Source organism: Gorilla gorilla, chromosome 5, assembly GCF_029281585.2.
Source record: "Gorilla gorilla gorilla isolate KB3781 chromosome 5, NHGRI_mGorGor1-v2.1_pri, whole genome shotgun sequence".
Classification (NCBI taxonomy): Eukaryota; Metazoa; Chordata; class Mammalia; order Primates; family Hominidae; genus Gorilla; species Gorilla gorilla.
In genome coordinates this window covers 187,529,105-187,547,899 of record NC_073229.2, presented here as the reverse complement: position 1 = coordinate 187,547,899, position 18,795 = coordinate 187,529,105, and the positions used below count along the sequence as shown (strand labels likewise).

The 18,795-nt window shown below is 39.8% G+C and overlaps 1 protein-coding gene across 6 annotated transcripts in view; it reads right to left on the bottom strand.

Moving 5' to 3' along the window:
• PACRG (parkin coregulated) overlaps nucleotides 1-18,795 on the bottom strand; it is a 576,157-nt gene that overhangs the window by 91,833 nt on the left and 465,529 nt on the right. The window lies entirely within an intron of this gene.

Below are 18,795 nucleotides of genomic sequence, written 5' to 3'. Positions count from 1 at the left end.
AATACTTATAACTATTTATCTGATGTCAATATTGGGTTCTGCAGAATCTACATTATTTCTTAGTGGTTCAAATCTCTTAATTTTTCTTTCTTGGGCAGATTGGGCAAATGCTTCAGCTCTTTTAGGATGGCCATTAATTCCACCCCATCCTTGTTATTTGTGAACGTGTTTAAAAGTGTTTTCCGTGCAATGCTTTTGTTCACATATATATTTTTTTAAGTGAGACAAGGTCTCACCCTCACCCAGGCTGCAGTACAGTGGTGCAATCTCAGCTCACCGCAACCTCCGCCTTCCGGGTTCAAGCGATTCTCCTGCCTCAGGCTCCCAAGTAGCTGGGACTACAGGCACCTGTCACCACACCCGGCTAATTTTTGTATTTTTAGTAGAGATGGGGTTTCACCATGTTGGCCAGGCTGCTCTCGAACGCCTGACCTCGGGTGATCCACCCGCCTCGGCCTCACACATCCTTCTTTGGATGCACGCTCCCATCTCACGCACCCTCACAGCATCGCCAGGAACACGGTCGGTTGCGATGGACCATGGGGGACCTTCATTTCCACAAGCTGTCCCTGAGAATTCCAACCTGCTTCTTGTAAATATAGTTACATGTTCAAATATCTTTTTTATAGTGGGTTAATTTTCTTGACTTTTCAATTATCACTGTAATCTATAATAAAAGTTTAAAAAATACTTTACAGTTTTTTGTCATTTGGTCAGCTCACCTGAACAACTTGATTTATTTAGGAAAAATGTTCCATCAGCTGCTGAATTCAGTGTCTCCTGCACTGCACCTGAATATCGCCAGGTGATCAGGGTGCAGCCTGTCTGTATTCTCATACCTTCTAGCAGATTTTATAGATCCCAGAGCTGCGGATTAGAAAATATTCTTCTAGCCCTTAACAGTCTGGCTGTGCAAGGTCCCACGACCCAGTATCCTCAGCTCTTCTCTCCAATACACACCTGTGCCTGGCGGGGAAGACCTTTAATAGGCAAAGCCCTTGCTGTCAACAGTGAGCGAATGACATTGAGCTTTGGGTCCTCAGCAAGCCCACTGAACTGCAGTGCCTTGGTCAGTTCAGTACAGTTCAGCACACTTGCAGGGACACAACACATCTTTGGCATTCTTTGGAATATTATTCATTTATTTATGTTTTCTTGCTTGTTTATTTAAAGTTGTGGTTATTTTCAAATAGTTCCCTTGGCTGCAAATACCCTCCTTTCTGATAATCAGGCAGAAGCCTAGGATTCCAGCTTCAACGTAAGATGTGCTTTGCAACCATGAAAGTACCTCCCTGAGAGTCACTGGTTCAGCTGCACATGGTGAAATTAATCAAAGAGTAATGTCTATTTCACAGAGTCACAGTGAGGTGTAGGCAAGGCACAAAGGCACGTGTACAAAGTTTGCAGGGAGCTTGGCTCCTTCTTCTCACTGCCTTTGCCCGCACAGAAGAGAAGTGGCGTCAACCTTCCCGCAACACCCAGATTCAGACTCTAAGGACCCAGTGGCTTCCTGAAGATTCCTATCTCTGGACTCTGTTTTATTTGGGAATACAGGAACAAATAACTAGGAAAACTGCGATGCTGATCCAGATGTGGGGAAATAGAGTATTTATTTTATCATGTACCATTTACTTCCAAGATAATGAAATGCTTTCTAGATGACTGAGACAGACCACTACAGTATTTTCTTATGTATTTTGTCTTCAAAACGCTTGATTTCCATTAGGATTTTTAAAATAGTAATCTGCAGACACTAAAGCTTGTTTTACTCCTGAACTATATGATTTATTCTCACTGTGTCTTGCCTCTCATGTGAAGTTGCTGGAACAAGACAGCAAAGTGATGCAGAGCCCAAGTTGCGTAACATCAGTAAGCTTAGGTCTTCCTTTCCCAAATGACAGGGACAATAATGAATCTTACCTCATAGGGATGTTGTGAGGATTTAACAAAGAAATCCAGGTAAGCTCTTAGGATGGTTCCTGGTACTTGGTAAATATGCAATACAGTTTAGCCATTATTAATGATCATTAGACATTCCATATACTTTTGGTAACATTTACGTGCTATCATGAGTATTTAACTTCTCCACATACTCTCTTAAAAAAACGTAATTAAAGGAAAGATATGCAAATATTTATCTCCAAATCACACACATCTGGAATTTTCAAAAAGTGGTCTTTGACTTTAAGTACTGGACTGCAATTTTCTTACCTAATTTAATTTATCGTATATTATGGAAACTCTATGGCATTCTGTGAGTTTTCCCAAGCGCTGTCTTTTCTGTGCGATCTTCTCCGCCTTAGAGCCTGGCTCTCACTCCTGCCTCGTACCCTTGTTCTCAGGTCTACTATGGAGAGAGAGAGGGCGTGTGCAAATCTACATCTCAGCCCCACTTGCCCCCACTTAGCAGTCAGTCCTTCTGTCCCTTGTCTCAGAATGCCCTGTCAAGAGGCCTGAGTACTGGGACCACACCCCTGGATAAATTAGACAATGTATGGAAAAACTCACAGACGAGGCTTTGTGAGCATGAGCGTAATTACTAAAAAGATGGAGCACACCCTTTCCTTCCTGTACTCCCCCACCCCCGCCCTCTGTCCTGACTCTATCTGTCGCAGAAGACACAGAAGTCACTCTGCATGTATTGGGAGCTCCTTTTATGTGCAGCTCTGTTCTGGATTCTGGGCAGGTGGTGGTGAAAGGACGGCATCCTTGCTTGCACTGGGGCTCACATGCTAGGAAGAAAGAGAGCTAATGCATAGATATTAAATAGTAGATGATGACTTGGTTTCAAATAGCAGTGTGTTTTGTGAAGCAAAATAAAGCAAGGTAAGATATGGGAGGAGGGTGTGCAGCCTTTCCATAGGGCAGCCAGGGGAGGCCTCTTTGGGGAAGCATGTTTGGACAGAGACCTCAACAATGGTGAGCACCCCATGGAGACCGGGGCCAGGATGCTCCGGGCTGAGCGAGCAGAAACTGTAAAGGCTGCAAATAGGAAATGTCCTTGGTGTTTCTGAGGCTTAGGGAAATGCTGGTAGGAGGGAGGGAGGCAGCAGGAGGAGGCAGGTGGGAAATTCAGGCTGAGCTGCAGGAGGAGGCAGGTGGGAAAGGCAGGCTGAGCTGCAGGAGGAGGCAGGTGGGAAAGGCAGGCTGAGCTGCAGGCCGCAGTGGGGAGGAGGATTTTACTCTCAGCTCAATGAGAAACCATTGGGAGGTATTTAAGCAAGAGAATGGCACGATGGGATTAATGTATTGAAAAGATAACTCTTTTGCATAGAAAGCAGATTTTCAGGCTTTAAGAATAGATGCAAGGAGAAGAACTAGAAGACAAATGCAGAAGTTCAACCCAGAGACAGTGAAGGCTTGGGAAGACACATTCTGGATACTGTGAGACATGCTCAGCTTTAAGGTGGGTTGTGAGGGCAGAGCCCATGAGCTTTGCTGCTGCATGGGCTATGTCTTATAAGGATTAGAGAAGAATAAAGACTGACTTTCAGGGCTTTGGTCTATATAACTGGTGGTATTGGCTGAGATGAAAATGGCCAAGAAAGAGTGGACTTTGGGGGAAAATGAAGAGCTGTGTCAGAGGCAAATTCTAAATCACCTATTTAGACATTCAAATAGGAATAGAGAGGCGGCGGTTGGACATACAAATTAGAGGGGTGGTTAGAGCTGGGCATATCAATCTGTGACTCTGTCATCTGTGTATAAAATGGCTTAAAACCATGGACTAGAATAGGGTTGCTGGACAGAACAGGCACTGTGGACCTTCTATGCAGAGTAAGCGCAGTGGGGGCTGTCCTGTGCGTTGGAGGATGTTTGGCCGAATCCAAGGCCTCCAGACACGAATGCCTGGGGCATCTCCCCACCTTGTGACAAAAGTGTCTTCAGACATTGTCAAGTGACCCCTGCAGGGCAAAGCTGTCCCCTGTTGAGATCCACTGGACTATATACATGTTGAGAGAGTGCAGCTGGAGAAGAGAGTAGCCCGAGCCCTGTCCCTGCGGCAGAGGGAGGAGGAGCCAGCCCAGGAGATGGGGGAGCGACCTGTGAGCTGGGAGGAGCTGGAGGAGCAGGTGGACAAGGCTGTTATCAGAGCAGATGGTTGGGGTGAGTGTTGCTGGGAGTTTGAGTAAGAGGAGGACAAAGAACAGGACCTTGGGTTTGGCAACACTGAGGCTGCCAGGGGCCCTGACATGAGGCATTTCGATGGAGAGAAGGAGACAGAAGATAACTGGAGTGGGTTGCAGAGGGGACGGGGTCAGTGTTGAGGACGTGGCCATGGAAAGCACTCATAGCCCTTGGAAGGAGTTCTGTTGAAGAGAGAAGCAGAGAAGAGGTGATACCCATAAGGGGAAGTGGGGGCAAAAAGGAATTTATTTCTAGCATGAAAATTGCAGTAGAAAGTGGAATAATTATAGAAATTAACTTCTTGGGTAGATAAGAGAGGATGGAATTCAGTACAGCCAGAATTCAGCATCTATCTGTGTTAGATAACTGCACAGAGATTGCTGTATCCATCATACGAGGAGGGAAAGTGAGATATGAGGACATAGAGAGGTAAGTTGATGAAAGTTTTCAGTGGGAAGATGTGCTAGTCTTCATGTGATAGTTTCTGTTTTCTTTTGGAAAAGAGGAAGCTAATTTATTCACAAAGAATGAAGAATAAAACACCCCTAAGAGTTCAAATATGAATTCCCTAGGGCAGGGGCCCCAGCCTTTTTGGCATCAGGGACCAGTTTCATGCAAAACAACTTTTCCATGGACCAGTGTGGGGGAGGGTTTCATGGTTCAAGTGCATTACATTGATTGTGCACTTTATTTCTATAATCATTACATTGTAATATATAATGAAATAATTATACACCTCACCATAATGTAAAATCAGTGGGGACCCTAAGCTTGTCTTCCTGCAACTAGATGGTCCCATCCGTGATGGGGTGATGGGAGACAGTGGCAGATCATCAGGCATTAGATTCTCACAAGGTGCACACAACCTGGATCCCTGAGATGCTCAGTTCTCAACACAGTTCACACTCCTGTGAGAATCCAATGCTGCTGCTGATCTGACAGGAGGCGGAGCTCAGGCAGTAAAGCGAGCAATGAGAGCAACCCTAAATAGAGATGAAATGAAGCTTTGCTCACCTGCCCACTGCTCACCTCCTGCTGTGCAGCTGCTTCCTAACAGAGCACCGACCAGTGCCAGTCCATGGCCCGGGGGCTGGAGACCCCTACCCCGGGAACCCCTACCCTCGGGGTATGTAGAAAGATTGTTGCCTATTTGAGAATCATGATCAAAGGTTTCAAGTGAGCGGATGCCCCTCCTCCCCTCCTGAGCAGACTGCATGGACGTGGGCTTTGTATCTGTGACTGGGCCTCCCCTGGAACCCCGGACTTCCTGTCCAGGGACTGGCGTACGCCTAGACCTGCCTATCGCCTGCTCTGTTGGGGCTGGGCTCCCGTTGGGGGTGAGCTTCCTGAGTCTGAGCTTTCCTTTGGTGCTTGCCAGGAGCTTGTTTTAGCCTTTGGGCATCATACCTACAACAATCGGGTTGCACCCCTAGCTTCTGCAGGGAGCGGTACATTCCCAGGCCTCATTTAGTCAGGCTAAGCCTCCATCGCCAAGCCTGGTTCTGCCCATCCCAGAGTCTTTCACACTTGTGCCCAGACCCCAGTCCTATTAGGACTCAACGGAAGTTTTGAATGAAAATTGGGAAGATTCACTTGCAAAGGCGTGCTGGTGGAATGCTTGTGGGTATTTCAAAGTTCCTCATGGAGAATGTAATTCTGTAGATACAGCAAGTATAAACGATCATTGCTTTTATATGGATTATTGGAGGATTTAATTAGACAATGCAAGTTGAAAGCAAGCACATTGAATATTGTAAAGTTGCAGTGCTAGTTAAAGACAGTAGAACCTTAAATAATAGGTGGTTTTGTTCTTGGAAGAGGGTTTCCTAAATATAAATAATTAAAATAAATTGGACAGCAAATTGGGGGAAAATATAGCAATGTTGCCAAATACGACAGCATCTCACACTATGATAAAGTTGTATCTCTGCGTTGTGTGTACATGTGCATATGTATGCACACGCATGTGTGTACGGGGGCTAGATGCACTGAAGGGTAGATGGATGGTGTTTATTGAGGGCTGGATGAAGTAGTCAGACTCAACTTGATTTTTCTAAGCCATTAAGCTCTCATTTGCATTTTAGATATTCTATTTATCAGCTATCCTTGCTTTACATTAATCATAGTTTTCAAGCATTTGTAAATATTTCCTTAGAAATCCTGCCTTCAGTTTGTGTTCCTCTTCGTTTTTCTTCCCCTTTTCTCTTGAGAGCAGCCTGTGAATCGATGGTTTCATTACTGTCTTCTGCCCATCCTCCACCAGGTTTTTGTCTAAGTTCCTCCACCTTGGTTTCCTTGGTGATGTGCAAGCCCCTCGGTTTCCAGCCCTTGCCCTTGGTGCTGGCTCCACTGGGGACAGACACTGCTTTATGGCCCTCCTTTCACATCTCCACATCACCCTGGTGTCCCAGATCCCTCAAAGTGCATGACAAGGCAGCTGTCCCCAGATGCTCTTTACAACGGCCAGCTCTCTATGAGACAACACAGGAAAAACTTTCTTTCTCACGTGAAACTCCTCTGGACACAGAAAAGAGGGAAAAGTCTACATTTCACGTGTTCAATTGAAAAATGATCTCTAAAATTACTTAAGACTCATGGATCCTTCTCTTCCCAGCTGGGCTTCTGATAAGCACACCTTACACTTACTGCTGGGGTTCCTGACCTTCAGTGCGCTTTACAGCCACCCAGAAGCAGGCTTTGTCTCAAACACTTCCTGGAAATTGCTTTTGCTGAGGCCACTGTTGATCTCCTAAACAATAAATCCAATGGGTATGTTTCAGTATTTGTCTATTTGTCCTTTCTGAAGCATTGGGAAATTTTGATCTTTTATTCTTGACTTTTCTGTCTCTCCTGTCATTCTCAAGCCTTTTCCTCTTCCTACCCAGTTAAATGTTGGGGTTTCCAGGGTTCCACCAGGGGCCATTACTCGTCATTGCTTTATGTTGTCCTTGGGTGATCTCATTAACCACCACAGTCATGCATGTGGCTACCTTTCCAGCCCGGATTGCTCATAAATAGCTCTAAGATATATATTCTATTTGTTTATTGGCTGTTTCTACCTCGATGTCCCATGAGCATCTTAAATGCAACAGAACTAGAAATAAAATTATCATATTTCCCTAACACATCCTCCTTCTAAATTTGGCATTAGATTAATGATATCAGGATCAACCTAGTCAAGGAGAATGGAATCTACTAAATTGACTCCAGAAGAGACAGAAAACAGAACAATATAACAATGCATGCTATTAAAGCTATTGCTAAATTAACATAAAAATATGCCATGCCAAGATGGCGTTAGAAGCAAATTAATTCCACGTTCCACGGAATGATATTTCTCTATTTAAGCTTATTTAAACTATTATAGAAAGAATCCTTCAAAATTCTTTTAAATAATGACAGCATACCACTGACACTGAAAGTTGATAGAATAGTTCTAAAATAGATGATTATCTTGAATATTACAAAAATCTTTACATAATTACCAAAGAAATTTAGCAGTACATTGCACAAAAAAAAAATGCCGTGACTGAGTGGTATTTATTTCCTGAATACATGGGTAGATAAAAAAAATTACAAATGGGTCAAATTAATATATAGTAGTAATATATTAGAGGAGGTAAATTATATAACTTACATTGAAGGTAGGAGAAGAGGCATGTTAACAAATGTCAACATTCATTTCTGATGTTAAAAATCAGTGGTAAGGCAAGAACTGACAGATTTTTTTTTAAGCCAGCATGAAGCTTAATGATAAAATGCTAAAACATACCTACTAAAGTGTGGAACAAGACGAGGATCTTAACCATTGCTACAACTACTTAAAACTGCCATTGAAATGGCAGCCAATGGTGTTAAATGAGAAATAACTAGTAAGTTTGAATACTGGAAAGAAGGATTACAACAACCTGAAAACATAAAGAGAATGACCCAAAAGATTACAAAATATACCTACATAGCTGCACTATATATAAATAATTATCAGTGAGAAAATATAGTAAAAGACATTGAAATAAGTACACCATTTACAACAGCAAACAAATAAAACAAAATAAAAATTAAAAAAAGATTAAATATATATGAATGGATTTAAAAGATGATGTATAAATTTATATAAAGAAAACTTTAAAACTCTACTGAGAGACTTAAAAGAAGGCTTAATGATGTCATACTTTAAAAGTATAACAACTGTACCCAAAGTGTTCTGTAAATTCAGTGTGACCTTTTCTGGAAAACCAGAAAGTCTAGATTTCTTATGAGATGGAAAAATAAACGTGTGAGAATATCTTGGAAAACTGTGGAAAGAATGGGTAGAAACTCCCCAGTAAGATAATAAAACTCTGCTGTCCAATATGGTAGCCACTAGCCACATGTGGCTATTTGAAATTTAAGTTTAAATTAATTAGAAATTTATAAAATAAAAAATTCAGGTCCTTAGTCACACTAGCCACATCTCCAGGCTCAATGTGATGGTGGCTACTATACTGGACAGAGTAAACAGAGAATATTTTCATCATTGTAGACGGTTCTATTGGACAATACTCTACCGAAGCATGTTATTAATGAAAAGAGTTTGGTTGGCCCTGGAGAAGAAATAGTTAAGAACAGAATCGAGTCCAAAATTAGATCAAAATAAAGTAGAATTTAGACTGTGATACAGGTTGTGTTTCAAAGGTGGGAAAAAGAGAGGCTACTTTTTATATGGTGTTGGGGCAATTGACCAATCATTTTAAAAAATGTACAGCTAGATCTTTATCTCATTATTTAAACCAATGTAAATTTCAGATAGAGCAAATAATTAAAATGTAAAAACAGAATTAAGCAAAATCCCTTACTGTCCTTGAGGAAAAGATCAATGGATTTATTTGTAAACTTTAAGTGGGGGTATTCGTAATACCTATAACTGACAAAGGGCTAATTTCCTTAATTTACAAATAACTAATACCAATCAATGAGAAAAAACAAAACAAAACAATAGAAAAACGGGTAAAGGATATACATAGAGTCTTCATAAAAAAAGTATAAATGGTCAATGATCACATGAAAAGATACTAAACTTCATTTATCACCAAAAAGTACCTAAATAGTTCAGTGTATATTCCCTACAAACAAGGACATTCTCCTACATAATCGTGACACAAGCACTGAAATGCAACAAACACCAGTATATTACTACCATTTTATCCCCAACTCATTCAAATATTGCCAGTTGTCCCAATAACATCCTTAATAGCAAAAAGATCAATCCAGAATCACATGTTGCGTTATTTGTGATGTCTCTTTATTCTCCTATCTAAAACAGTTCTTCAGTTTTGTTTTGTTTTTTTTTTCCTTGACTTTCATGCCCTGGACATTTTAAAAGGTTACAGGGCAGTTTTGTTTTTTAAAAATTGAACATCCCTCAATTGGGGTTTGTCTGACACTTCCTAATGATTAGAGTCAGGTTTTGCACTTCTGGCAGATATATCCCACTGTGCTCCACCAGCTGCCACGTGCTTTTAATTTGTCCATTTCACGGCCATGTTAACCTTGATCCTTCAATTAAGATTGTCAGTTTCTGGTTGGGCATGGTGGCTCATGCCTGTAATCCCAGCACTTTGGGAGGCCAAGGCGGGTGGATCACGAGGTCAGGAGATCAAGACCATCCTGGCTAACAAGGTGAAACCCCATGTCTACTAAAAATACAAAAAATTAGCTGGGCGTGGTGGTGGGTGCCTGTAGTTCCAGCTACTCGGGAGGCTGAAGCAGGAGAATGGCATGAACCTGGGAGGCAGAGCTTGCAGTGAGCTGAGCTCGCGCCACTGCACTCCAGCCTGGGCGATCAGTGAGACTCCGTCTCAAAAAAAAAAAAAAAAGATTATCAGTTTCCAAAGTAAAGTTACTCTTCTTCCCTTTATAATTAATGTGTATTTTGTTAGGAGATAATATTAAATAATGGTAAATATATAATTTTTCATCAAACTTTTATTCATTTATTCATTTACATTAATATGGAGTCATTAATTCCTAATGTAGTCTATGGGTTATAGCCTATTTTACTATCATTTATTTTGAAGGTCAAAGGGTCCCTGACTTGGCAATTGGGCAACCCTTTTGAGCCAGCATCTGTGTCCCCTGCACATGTCTCCTTTGCTCTTAAAGCATTTTCTTTCTTTTTGACATGGCTCTGTTCCAAAATCATTCTTGGACTTTTCCTGCCTTAGTTCTGGAATTGGCCATTTCTCCAAGGAGCTTTGGTTCCTTTTTAGGGAGAATGGTACTTAGAAACCAAAATCCAGGTACCAGATGTGCTCACTGCTTTTGGGGTGCCACTGCTCCCGGGCCCTCACAGTGAACATAGCTATACACACACACATAGTTACCACCATGCTCATTTCCACAGCTACCTTTATCTATAATGAAAATCATGAGTTTATGCCAGTATCTCAACTCTAATCCAATACCCCAGAGTATTTTCAAATTCTCTATCTTTTCATATTTGTAACTCTCTTGGCTCCCATTATCCTTTTTATATTTATTCATTTGATCTACCCCTGTATGTAACCAATATCCCACTGCTCTGTACTCCTTCTTCATCCCAGTGCAGATGTCTTTCTGGTCACTCTGGTATTCTGATCCCAGTTGCGGGGCCATTGGCAGTGCTTCCCAACCACATAGATGTCTTCCTTACTCTTCTTAGGCCCTGACACCCCTCTCTGGACCACAGTGGCTCCCTCTGCCACTGCAGGTGGACGCTGACTGCACGTGCTCAGCTCCACTTGGTGGCTTTGGCCTGAATTATTGAGGAAGAGGAAGAGAATGAGCACTGCATTATGCTACCCTCCCCCCATACCCTCATGACCTGTTTGCTTATTTTCCTAGTTACAAACCAGACTTGGCAGGAGTGCAAAACCAAGAGGCTCAACCATTTCGACTGCTTACATTGGTAACTCTTACAGGGGGAGGAACGAGGAAGTCATCTTTTACTACAGGAAGATATACCATATTAAGTAGAATGTTTTCAGGAGTCATTTTATTATGTGCAATTGATTTAAATACCGAGAATCACAACAAATGTGTTCTTGTCCAAAGGCTTCTGTAAAAAGCTCCATTATATAGATATATGCCTAGATTAGAAGTTATGAAAAATAATCAAATATGGTAAAGGTGCAAGTCCACCTGTGTATATAAGCTTGATATTTCCATGCTATTGGTAGATAAGATAAATTTAAAAAATTTGTTCATCATGGGGAATTTTAAGACAATTATTTAAATTGACCTCAGCTATCTGTCCCTTTATAAAACAGTGACTCTACCACATGGTAAATATTATGGAAACCAAGTGTTAATGTTTTCATTAAACCAATGATGGAATAGTACACAGGATTATAAAATGTTTCTGTGAAGTCTGAGACAGTTGCATAATTTACACATAACATAGCCTGGAGGAGAATTGCTAACTCTGTCAAAAAAAGGTCAGCTTTAAGTGTTGCTGTCATAATGGTAGAGTTAAGAGCCAAAGGGAATTTAAAAAAAAGGTGGTGGGAGAGAAAGATTCTGTGATAGAATCTATCATGTAAGCCTAGGAGAAAAAATTTAGTATTGTCAAATAAGGCTCCAGTGAAGGAATGAAGAATTTTATTAAGTTCTTATTACTTGAAGGAAGACATTTTTACATTTTAAGAAACTTCAGATCTGTTTAATGTGTGTTTAAATAGGGCATAAAACCAACCAGAGAGTTCACCAGGTCAACTTTTGGCTGCCTTGGGATGAACCACATTTTTCCCCCCAATACAGCTATTCACTGATTTAAAGAGCTTGCTGTTTCTTACTTAACATGTCCTATATCTTCCATTGAACTGAAGAGAGTTTTCCTTTTCAAATATTCAAGGTTATGCCCTTCAGTACAAACTGGGTGCAACAAAGAACAGAAATTATTTTGTTCTCAGCAAAAGTAAGGGGAAGAGATACATGTATTTAACAGAGAAATTTAGTGGCTGCTTCAGTATGCATTAACCAATTTAACCCCTTCAACATGCCTCTGCAGTAGATGTCATCCACGTGCTTTGGAAGAGGAAGTTAATGCTCAGAGGTTATGGTCCTCAGCCCATAGAAACGGGTGCATCCGCTTGGGAGCTCCACCTTCTAAGGCCATGGTGAGTGCTCTGTCCACTCTGGTGGTCTCTGCTTTATTTTCAGTGGGGATATTTTTTAATGAAGGCCCTCCAGTGAATTTTCTTTGTCCTCATGTTCAACACTTACTGTGTTGAATTGAATATTTGGCACTTTTTCACATTTTAGAAAGATATTCTGCATTATAGAATGGATTACACATTGGTATTAAAATATCTAAACTTTGATAGTTCTATAAATGCTTTAGAAGGAATATATTTGGGTCACAGGTAAAGCCCATTAAAGAGCAGAAAGTTAGCACATTATGCTGTCCTTCTGTTCATAGTCTGGATGTAATTGTCTGTGTACTCCCCTGACTGCTCTGTAATCTTTAATAAGATTTTTAAAAGTATGTGGAAGCATAGGCCATGACTCTCGTGAGCATGACGGGTGACAATGGTCCTCATGGAGACATTTGCCAAAGCTCAATTAACAAGACATTTGGTAGAGAACTGAGGTCCCCCAACAGGTGTGGTTTGATGTTCATGGAGACTTTTAGGGGCTCGGCTCAAGAACTTCACACATATACTCTTACTGTGCAATGGAGGGTTGATTTCAATTGACTGTCTTTGCCTTGTTCACTGCTGAGTTGCAATGGCTTTTCTTTCTTTAAAAGAAAGAATGTGAAGGTAAAATAAAGAATATGTTTGTGTACTTTAGACATATGGAAGTTTTCAGTTGTTAGTTTACAATACGATATTTACAATATGATATTTCCTTTGTGTCACATGCTTTACATCAAATTATGGCTTGGATGTGTTGTCTTGTTCAGGTATTAACTAGGTTGATGTATGCTTATTTCATGCATTATGAAAAAGTCAATACAAAGGAAAATTCAAAACTCAGTAATGTCATAATACTCCTTTAGAATAAACATTATGTAGCAGTTGTCTCATTTTGTGTTACCCTCATCTGTGAAATTAGGCAATCCCTGTAGCATAACCTGTCAATATTAACAATGATTTGTTGTGGGTATCATTCAATCTCTACTTTATGCCCAACCACTCAATGTAGTTTCCTTTTAATTATAGATTTAGAAATTGATTAATGAAATATAAAATGCCAGATCAACTTACAACTACTTTCAACCTTGCCCATCCAAATCCATTTCTGGTCCTTTTGCAAAGCTCCACTTCCATGGTGAGGCGGACTGCCACATTAATACTGCTTAGATCTACTCCAGCTAGTCTGTACTAAGGCTACTGACTATTCTTTATTAAGGCTACTGAGAAATTTGGATGGTAAGATGCTCTATTTCAGGGCCACTCATCACGTTTCCCGATAAATACTAACAATAGTTCACTGTGTACTTCCTTTACTAAATGCACTCAACTTCTTGTCAACCGGGAAAGGTGTCAGAAAAATGTGCCTAATATTGCTCACGACCTTATTTAGTAAATGAATGTGAGTGCCAGCCTATAGATTACTTTGTCTTGTGCTTCTATTTGTAGCTGCTCACAGATCCAGCTTGCCTATCCACTCCTGTGAGATCTCCTTTTAAAGAAAATTTAACACAGAGGGGGAAAATGTAATAAATTTGGAGAAAAACATCATTTCACATTAGCTAATGTGCTTTTCTGTTTAATAATCTAACATTAGGCATTAGACAAATATTTCTGTAGACCGGTACCTTTGTTTTCTTTTTCTCTTGTTAGCATTGTAACATCAACTCTGAGAGATGCTAATCCACATAGTTTGAGGTGGATATTTATGTTAATGAAATGTATGTCTAAAGTGTTCCTTTCTCCAAGTTAGTTCACATTTTATTCCATACAAAGAAGATATATCTTGGGGGATTATAAGTAATATTTGAGCATTCTTTTTAGGAGCCACTGCACTAAAATCCTAGGAAGTGATACCAAAAAAGACGGAAATCCAAACGTGTGCTTAGCCAAATTAGCTTCAAATCTGATAGCACACTAAAAATAGCTAAATAAAATGCACATTTATTTGTTATTTCATTTCTGGACTTTTAATCACAGAATTGATTTATTAATATAGAGAAGATGCTAATTTTAACATGATAACCTGACAATCTTTTTTTTAAAAAAAGTAAAATGTAGCTTAGATTCTGATCTCTGCAATTATCCTTTTTCTAATTTGTATACTATACTAGCACTACCACCGTCATCTTCATTGAAGGTACTATGTTATGTCTTAGGACAAGAAAAGAAGAGAAAAAAGAAAAGAAAAGAAAATCTCCAATATAGTCTATGAATAAAAGTGGTTTCAGTTCTTTACAGAGTATTTGCTTTATGTAGTAAATAAAGCAAAAATAATCTTTGGACTCGATTGTGCAATATAAGCTAGTTTACTAACAGGATAACACCAAGTTTAACTACAATAGAATTCAAATTGGCTATTAAGTTATGCTCATGTAGACAGTGGCAATATGTTAGACAACTGTGAAGAGAGAAGGAAGCGTTGCCCGACTGTCTGTGGCCCCAAACAGGCCACTTCCATATGCTCCCCAACGCCTGGCAGCTTTGCTGCCCAAGTCCCCACTCCTTCTCAGCAACATCCATATGGTATCCACAGATTGAGAGCTTGCCTTTCTTTCTAAGACAGGCACAATCTCACTTGGTATTCTATTGCGCTGAATATTTGTGAACAGTGATTCATATTTTTATTGCAAAAATAAGATTATGGATTCTAATTCTTCCACTTTCATTATAAGAGACACTTATGGATCCTGACAGTCTTATATTTTAATTTTGTAGAAAGAAATGAGATGCTTGCATTTTAATCTAATATTAAAATGGAGCAGGCTACCATCCATGCCTCCATTCTATCTGGGCACACGCTGCGGGCTGGGCGTTAAGTGTGAAGAGCAACTCCCTCAAGCATCTCTTCATGTAGTGATGAGCCAGGAAACAGGGATGGGAAACACAACTGGGTGTGAGTGTCCTTGTTTCCATGCGCTATTCTCACATCTAAACCGTAGGGAGTTGAATATCATGGAAATGTCTGATGTGTAATGAGCACAAATGTGAGCCAAGGAAATAAAAATCGATTTCAGTATTTCTTGAGGATGTGTTTATTTTTATGTTGCAAATTTTAGGCCTTATACCTTCATTTCTTTGCTCATTGATCATCTGTTATTTTCAGACTTTTGAAACCCTGGGTATCACCTGTTCCATTTGGAGAAACTTAATAGGCTGTGGTCATTATTTTCATTTCAGCAGACAGACTACCCATACTCTAAATTATAAATAAAACAATGAGGGAACAGACCACTTTCTAAAAGGAAAGCTTGCTTTCTTAGTAAGAGATAAATACCACTGGGACCAGAGATTAAAAACAAATGTGTGTTCTGCGACTGAAATCATTTCATTTAAAGAAATCTCTCACTTTCTACAAAGCGTATTTAAAAAACAGAATGTCAAAATGATATGTTGACAAATATTGACTATTTACTAAGAAAAGAAATAAAATCCTAGAGAAATGTCCAACACAAACCAAATTGACCTGATAGCAAAGTGAACATACTTATAAACAGCGGTAAAAGAAAAAAAATGAAGTACGATATTTTCAGAATTGAGGAAAAGGAAAACAAATATTAGCACCTTCTCTTAATCAACCTTCCTAAATGTTCATTTTGCATTTCTTTCTCTCTCAGAGAATTCAACCAGATCTGGATTTGAGATTACTTGTGACAAAGCTTCTCTGGGGAAACTTAAGAGACAACAAAAAGAGAACCTTTTCTCTTTTCTCTGTTCTCCCCATTCCCTGTGAGGGGAGAGCTTCTCCAAGAGTCTGAGAAATATTTCTTTTTTGGGGGTTTACTTTCCTTTTCTTCTATTTTTTAACTTTTATTTTGGGCTCAGGGGTACATGTGTCTCAGATGTTTGGTGTACAGATTATTTTGTCACCCAGGTACTAAGCATAGTACCTGATAAGTAGATTTTTGATCCTCTCCCTTCTCCCAGCCTCCAGCCTCAAGTAATCCCTGATGCCTGTTGTTCTCCTCTTTGTGTCTATGTGTTCTTGTTTATTCCCACTTGTAAGTGAGAACATGTGGGATTTGCTTTTCTGTTCCTGTGTAGTTTGCTTAGGATAAAAGCTCTATCCATGTTGCTGCAAAAGCCATGATCCCATTCTTTTTCATGGCTGCATAGTATTCCATGGTATATATGTACCACATTTTTTATCCAGTCTACCACTGATGGGCATTTAGGTTGACTTCATGTCTTTGCTATTGTGAAGAGTGTTGTCATGAATATACATGTGTACGTGTCTTTATGGTAAAATGATTTATATTACTTCAGGTATATACCCAATAAGGAGATTGCTGGGTCAAATGCTAATTCTGTTTTAAGTTCTTTGAGGAATCACCACACTGCTTTCCACAATGGCTGAACTAATTAACACTCCCCCACCAGCAGTGTATAGCATTCTCTTTTCTCTGCAACCTTGCCAGCATCTGTTATTTTTTTACTTTTTAGCAATAGCCATTCTGACTGGTGTGAGATGGTATCTCATTGTGGATTTGATTTGCATTTCTATAACGATCAGTGATGTGAAGCATTTTTTCACATGCTTGTTGGTCATTTGTGTCTTATTTTGAAAAATGTCTGTTCATGTCATTTGCCCACTTTTGAATGGGGTTGTTTGGTTTTTGCCCGTAAATTCCTTTAAGTTCCTTATAGATTCTGAATTTTAGGCCTTTGTCAGATGCATAGTTTGGAAATATTTCCTCCCATTCTGTAGGTTATCTGTTTACTCTGTCAATGGTTTCCTTTGCTGTGCAGAAGCTCTTTAGTTTAATTAGGTCCCATTTGTAAATTTTTGTTTTTGTTGCAACATCTTTTGGTGTCTTTGTCATGAAATCTTTGCTAGATCCTATGTCCAGAATGGTATTTCTGAGGTTATCTTCCAGGGTTTTTGTAGTTTTAGGTTTTACATTTAAGTATTTTATCCATCTTGAGTTGATTTTTGTGCACAGTATAAGGAAGGGGTCCAGTTTCAATCTTCTGCGTATGGCTAGCCAGCTATCCCACCACCATTTATTGAATAGGGAGTCCTTTCCCTATTGCTTTTGTCAAGTTTGTCAAAGATCAGATGGTTGCAGGTGTGCAACCTTATTTCTGGGCTGTCTATTCTGTTCCATTGGTTTATGTATCTGTTTTTATACCAGTACATGCTGTTTTGGTTACTGTAGCCTTGTCATATAGTTTGAAGTTGGGTAATGTGTTCCCTCCAGCTTTGTTCTTTTTGCTTAAGATTTCCTTGGCTATTCAGGCTCTTTTTGGTTCCACATAAATTTTAAAATTGTTTTTTCTAATTCTATGAAGAATGTCATTGGTAGATTAATTGGAATAGCATCGAATCTGTAAATTGCTTTGGGCAGTATGGCCATTTTAACAATATTGATTCTTCTATCCATAAGCATGAAATGTTTTTCCATTTGTTTGTGTCATCTCTGATTTCTCTGAGCAGTCTTTTGCAATTCTCATTGCAGAGATCTTTCACCTCCACAGTTCGCTATATCCTAGGTATTTATTCTTTCTGTGACTATTGTGAATCGGATTGTGTGCTTGATTTGGCTCTCAGCCTGGCTGTTGTTGATGTATAGGAACGCTAGTGGTTTTTGTACATTGATTTTATATCCTGAAACTTTGCTAAAGTTGCTTATCAGATCAAGGAGGTCTTGAGCAGAGGCTATGGGGTTTTGTAGGTATAGAATCATATTGTCTGCAAATAGGGATAGTTTGACTTCCTCTCTTTTTCTTTCTTTCTCATGTCCGATTGCCCTGGTCAGGGCTTCCAGAAACATTTCTTATGCACCTCCCATTGCCTCTCCATGGGGCATGGCTTAATGAGTCTCTCTTTTCCTCCATTCTTAGCTCCTGACAATCTGCAGGGGTGCTCTGACCACGGGCTCTTCTTATTAGTGTGTTCTACATCTCCTCGTTTCTAGATCTTTCATGCATCACAGCCCCGGGTTTCCAGGGTCCCACTTGTGAGTGGTGGGGGTAGAGGAGAAGAGAAAGAGGACAAGGATAGCAGATGGGATGGGTGTTTCATCTCTGTCAGCGTTTCCCATATGCATATAAAAACACACAGAAAAACATTAAACCAAGAGGAAAAGGTTGGAATGTTTGTATTGGCACATATAATCTAGAGAAAATTGAATGTGGTAATAACATAAAGGTGGATTCAAATTTGTAAGGAAAGGACTTGAAGCCCCAATAGTCTGTCAGTTGTCTATTAAAATATATAAATACTCCTAGAGGAAAATTACCTTGAGGCCAAGCTAATGTTAACAATCCATGTCACACATTTTTATAAAGATCTGCAAACACTATTACCTGTGTTCGTGTATGGCTATAAATGAAATGACAAAGATTTAGCCCTTTAGGTAAGAAACTCCCAAACCCTATCACAGGATTCAGGTTGGATATCACTTCATATTTTTAGTTCATTTAAAATTAGCCATAATTTTCTTAGAAATCACTATGTATCATGAAAATAGGCGATTAGTTCTGACTATTTGCATGTGCAGTCTATTTTCAC